This window comes from Cyprinus carpio, chromosome B19 (genome assembly GCF_018340385.1).
Source record: "Cyprinus carpio isolate SPL01 chromosome B19, ASM1834038v1, whole genome shotgun sequence".
Taxonomy (NCBI): Eukaryota; Metazoa; Chordata; class Actinopteri; order Cypriniformes; family Cyprinidae; genus Cyprinus; species Cyprinus carpio.
This window is the reverse complement of record NC_056615.1, coordinates 31673399-31679975: the sequence shown is the minus strand read 5'-3', so window position 1 is coordinate 31679975 and position 6577 is coordinate 31673399. Positions and strand designations below refer to the sequence as shown.

Sequence of the window (6577 nt, the reverse complement as noted above, 5' to 3'; positions counted from 1 at the left end):
TGAAATGCGCATTATTACTCTTTAGCTTGGGTTAAACTAATTAATTTTACTTGGCTGGAACAGCAGCTACGCTAATTATGTCTTTATTTGTTTCTCTGTTTTGCCGATTTACACAAGCTCCAGTCTGGATCCAGAACACCTGAGAAGAGATGATGCCAACCCCTCAGAGGACCTCAGATGATGCTAACCCAGAGACAACATACACAACTACCACATATTTGCTATAAGTTTGATTGCATAATTGCTGTTAATAGTGTTAATCGTCTGTTTGTTTACGTCTTTTATTGATTTTTCTGAACATTTCTGCCATATGCACATGAACTGACAGTCACCACTGATAAGCTACTACTAAATATTGTAGAAACTTAAATTTCTGTAAAGTTACTTTGCAACGATTTGTATCGTTCTTTTACATTCAAATTTGTTTTTGAATGTAAAAGAACAATCTCGATAAGTAAAATGTCAACTACCTTAAAAAACAAACAAACAAAACAAAATAGTGAGAAAAAAAAAAATTAGAGAGAGTGTAAATATGATTTTAGCTACTAAAATCTACAGCGAAGTTTTATTTTCCTACCAAAGCGATGGAGTTGTGGAACCGCAAATGGACCGGACACATGGAGCAGATAAAAACACAGCGACATCATCCACACAGATTTTAGGTTAGTTTGATTATTAACTTGATAGATGTATATTGCTTTTTCTGTGTTTAAGACAAACTCTTTAGGTCTAAATTATATTCACTTATGGATGGAGAAATTCATTTTCGCATCATGATGTAGCTTTTCATTTAAGCATTTTTTAAGCATTGTGGTTTAAAACTAATTTAGTTATTTTTACTTTTATATGTTTGAGCGTTCAAGTACACATAGTTATGTGTGTGTCCAAGAAATAATGCTCACTTAACACATTTGTGTCTTAAATTAACCTTAATAGTTAAAGATAAGCATGTGCACTAGTTGGCTATTATGAGATCCTGGCATTACAGTATGTGATGAGATTTACAAAAGGGATAGAGTTCTTAAAAATTTAAATACTGAATTTCTTTGTTTATATCAACACAAGAAGATATTTTTGAAGAAGATTATTAAGTAATAGCCCGGAAAGTTTCTGGTCCTATTGACTCAAATAGTGTTTTTTGTGTATTATTGTGTGTATTATTCATATGTGCGGAAGTTATGGGGACAAAGAAACTGTTTTTGGTTTATCAGTATTGTTCATATATATGCTTTTTGCATTCAACAACAGAAGGGAAACTCATACAGGTTTAGAAAGAAACAACAACATAACTTTAATTTTTTGGGTGAACTATTCCACCAAAGCAGCCTAATGCTATAACTGCTGTTGCCATTTGTGTCAATAATGTGGGAATTAAACATTAGAAAGAAAAATCACTCCTGTCCTTGACGAATGTTTTTGTAAAAATAATGTTTTATTGAATTTATAAGTGGCTATTTAAGTCTATAATGTAGTCTATTTTTTTTATATATAATATAATATTTCTTATTCAGTCATTAAAGTACTTGTAAGTCAATTTCTTGTTGTGTGTGTTGTAATTCGCATTTTCCATGTACTTTCTGCTTACTGTTTCTTTCCAGTAGGTTTATTTTTACATGAGAGCTGGTATTTTTCTTCTTATTATTATTTTTGTAATCATTAGAATGTGCTAACAAAATTGCCAAGTACAATGCATGAAAATTTTGATTGGATAAAAATCCATTTGCTTTATATATATCATTATTGTGATGGGGGCCCTGCAGTCATAGCCCGGGGCCCAGTAAGGAGTCATAATGTAGCCCTAGTCCCAAGGCCTTAGTCAAAAAAGATTCTGATGGAAATGCTGCTCAAAATGCTGCTGTATAACTAGGGGTGCTTTTCCCATCCCTTACAGCAAGAGAATAAGGCTTACCATGATTTGAGGGAGAAAGGTGTTTCACTTGAAGGCAATCCAACTTACACTGTTTTACAATGTCTACGTTCCCTTCTCAAGGAACCGAGTTTATCAGTTCTTCAACTAAGATGATTTGGTTGATATGATTTGGAACCCAAGTTGAACATTTTTCAACGGTCATGTATAAAAAAAAATAAAATAAATACATAAAATGGGGAGGTGAACTTTTAAAATATTATTATGGCAGTGCATTAAAATTCAGTGTCAGCAGAAAGTTTACACCAGAACGGCTTTACGAATGATTTACACAATTAAAATATGAACATTTTCATGAATTCGAAAGTTTACATCAAAATGGCTTTACAAACGATTTACACAAAAATTAATTCCCCTCGTGTTTCATGAATGAGACCCTTTGTCGGCCTCTCCTCTCCTCTTCTACTGAAATGTTTCCTTTTTTTATATTTCCTTCATTTTTATTGTAAATCATTGTTATTGAAAATGAATGTCTTTCTGGTCTGATATGAGGAATGAGTTCAGTAAAAGGTGGATTCAGTATCTTGTGGATGCATCAACACACAGTGACATGCACTTTACACCATGAGCCTGCAGCAGGACTCGTGTCTTTAGTAATGTTGTCTATTCAGACATTGGTGGGTGGAGCTTGTGTGAACAGTCTCTGCCAACAAGGTGGGCTATTTTGTACTTTAGTGTAGCCAGAACTCCCAAAATGCTCCTTCCCGCCAGGGGCCCTCATGCAGCGGGCCCCTGCTGTGTCCATAATACCCATTGGATAATCCAGAACAGCTCAGACGCTATTCTCCTGAACACACACCGGGGCCTCCTGAGATCTCTCTCTCAAGCTCCACACAGAACTTCTACAGACTTTTTTCTGTCATTGTGAAGAAACATTCAAGAATGAGAAGGCTGATGCAAGGCTCCTGCTGATCTTCTGCACTAAGCAGGACTTCTTTACAGTGTAAGTACTTTCTATTTCAATCAAGACAAAAATATATATTGTTTTCTAGACACAGTTTATGGCAGGTTTAGTTTCATTTTGTTGCATTTGCACAGGTTTGGTTAATGCTGGTTTTATACCCATTCTCTCCTAAAACTAGTTTTAATCTCACCAACAGCTGTTACTCCTGCAGTTCCTGAGAGATGTTGCTTTAATTTTATTGACTTTCAAATTCCAACCGAAAAAATTGTCAGTGCTGTGAAGACAGGTTCACATTGCCCTACACCTGGCATTATGTAAGTATTTAAACCCTGAAATATAGAAATGTGTTCCTTTATTGATGAATCATAATGAATGATTAAATTATTTTAAAAAGGCCAAGTACTTTAAAACAAACATTTTGAATGTGAACTTTTCCCCTCAGGGCTACTTAACAATTCCAGAACTGAATTTTGTGCAAAACAGGCAGAGGCTTGGATAAAGGAAGCTCTGCTGGAGAGGCAGCTTTGAAAATGAAAACACAATACATATGCACAAAATAATACTGTTAATGATTTAAACAACTTTAATTCCTTCTTCTTTTTTTTTTTCTTTTTTGCTGTATCTCATCAATATTACAAGAAAAAAAAACTGCTAAATGTTAAACCTGTTTAGCACTCAATATCTTTGACATGTGCAGTGATGATGATACAAATGAATGATTAAAATGCTTGGACATTAGCGAGATTGATCTCAACTTATGGTGTCAAACTCACTTTGAATTTATGAATATTCATAATAAATTGGCATACATTTCATAGAGAAAGACAGAAATAATGCAATTAGCGTGATAATTTATACATTCCTTATACAGAAAAATAATAAATAAATAACAGACAGATTGTTTGTTTTCTGGCTTGTTTTAAGTGCAGTGTCTGGTGGTCAGTCTTCTTAAGTTTAGTGCTTTAATTAAACACATCTGGAACAGTTAATCAAGGTCTTTGGGTTTACTATAGGCTAAGTAAGGGCCAAGGATTTACACCTAATTTTTGGTGAAAACAAAATTCAGATGATGATGAAGATATTCAGATTTAGTGCTGACAGGACTGAACAAGAGAAGCTGTAGGCCATGTTATTTTCCCTGAAGGTAATTTTCAGTAAATTCTGAAAGAAATGTATTTTTTCTACATTCCTCATGCACAACAAAGGACAAGAGAGAAGAAGAAGAAAAAACAATAAACACAACAGGCTTCCCAGCACTTCCCTTGTACTTGGACCCCTAATAATAATTCTATACTCAGAAATGGATTTACAAAGAATGTATTTTGATAAAAATTTCTCTGATATAATGAAGTACCGACATTCTGGACACATCAGTGAGATACAAAGTAGCTACACAGTGTTGTGTGTGTGTTGTTATTTTTTCATACGAATGGCTGTAACATCCATTAATGGTTTTATTTACTCTGAGTTGAGTTGTGAAATGCTGACTGTGTGGTGATATTTGTGTGGACAATACAAAGGTTAGTTTATTTTGGCACATTCACATCAGATGGAGGTTAAAGAGCTTAAATGCGATCAACAGAAGTTTTGATTTCTATGTGAACAAATGATGTCTAAGTGTTTTGCAGACTTGGTCTAAAGATTAGTATGTATTTGAGTGAATGGTTTCACTGAGAGGGCCTCAAATACCACTTTTAAAAACACTGTAATAAACAGTCTATTACAGTCTATAAAGAGTCAAATGTTCGACTATATTTACTTTTCTCAAATTTGGCTTCAGTATTCAGTAATTGGCTTCATAAAAATTATCTTCATGTAGTAACATTTTTATCCTCTGCATACATTTTGAAACTTTTCATTTAAATGTCTTATATTTTTATTCAGAAGTCAATGTTAAAGGTGAATATATTTTGATATGGGCAATGCAAAAAAACAAAAACAAGTACAATTAAATTTAATAAAATAAATGAATAAAATATGCATATGTATGCTGAGCTACAAGCATTACACTTATTGTTCTTTGTATGCTTAAAGCGAGCAATAAATCGTGTAAACAAAAATAAAAAAATATACGTTACACTAAAAAATAAAATAAAATCACTACAAAATAAAACAATTAATATTAACCCAAAAAATCACTCAAACTATTCAAAATCCAACAGTCAAATAATTCTGTAAATTATTTTCTGTACAAAAATCCAACAGTCCATTAATTCTGTAAATTATTTTCTGTACATGTTAGAAAGTCTGTGAAAGAGTACACAGTATCAATTATATTAATTACTTATTATTAATTATAGACTTGAACATGTCTATAAATATAATCTGCAGTCTAATTCTGTAAATTCTTTTATATAAATGTGACAAATTATACATAATTATATTATTTTTATTTCAAATAATTGTCTATTTATATTCACAAACAGACAAATTATATTATATACAACACACACACACACACACACATAAACTTCATTAAATTAATATTGACATGTGAATCATAAATATGCATGTGTAAACATAAACGTGTATCAAAAATTATATTATATATGTGTAATAACACAATAAAAGTATGATTCCACTGATTATATAATATCCTGAGCTATAAATAAAATTCTACAAGAAAATAATTTCAGAAAAATAATTAATTTTTTTTTGTATAGATGATATGCAAATAATGTCAGATCCATAATTAACAGCAATGCAATGTTTTTTATTAACAAACTAAACTCAAGCAACTGAACTCACCTGCAGTAAGAGCCTCCAAAAACCACAAAAACCAGAACACATCCACACATCCCCAAAATCATAAATCATGGTAAAAAACCCTGTACTGAGAAATGCCCCCGATTTCATCCTGACAGAGATAAAGTGATCCATTTACTACATTTACAATAGCCTTTTTACATAACAATGATGATAGAACAGACAGAGGAAGACTAACCTGTTCTTGCCCGTCTCGTTCTGAAAGATGCTGTCACAGTACTGAACCTTTTCTCTGGTGACCGTGTAGATATTTGTATCTGGATACTTCTTGGCCAGCATCACTAGTGCATTGAAGATTTTCCCCTTTCCGAAACAGCCCATTTTCTATCAGGTCCCCAGACGACGTATCTAGATACCACACCCACACTAATACTGTTCCCCACATCAGCCTCGCACCTGACGCACGCCGCCGCGATAAACCACACCAAAAATTGTCCTGTTCCCCACATCAGCCTCGTACCCGACGGTGGGCGCCGCGTTCATCCGGATCACACAGTCCTGTCGGTTGATCTCCTGACCCTGTCCTCCGCCCAGCATCTGCCCGGAACTGGACACCACGGCACAGCGGCCACAGGGGAAGTCCAGGAACTGAAAACACATCATAAATACAAGAGTATGTGTGCATGTGTGCATATTAAAGGAATATTTAAGATTAGGATGAGTTTGTTTCTTCATCAGATTTGGAGAAATGTAGCATTGCATCAGTGTCTGAGCAATGGATGCTCTGCAGTGAATGGGTGCCGTCAGAATGAGAGTCTAAATAAAAAAAAAAAAGCTGCACGTTTGTAAGAAACAAATTTATCATTAAAAATAATTAAATCCAAACCAAATCATAAAAAACTATAAACCGCTGGAAAGGTCTAAGACACCTAAAAATTACTTCACTATATATAATGAAATCCTAATCTAATCATGACAAACTATATATCACTGGAAAGGTCTAAGACTCCTAAATAGATATTTTACCAGTGTTTTTTGTT

At 33.6% G+C, this 6577-nt stretch overlaps 1 pseudogene; it reads right to left on the bottom strand.

The window, feature by feature from the left end:
* LOC109062816 overlaps positions 1–6301 on the bottom strand; it is a 13978-nt pseudogene extending 7677 nt beyond the window's left edge.
* Between the last annotated feature and the right edge of the window lie 276 nt (positions 6302–6577).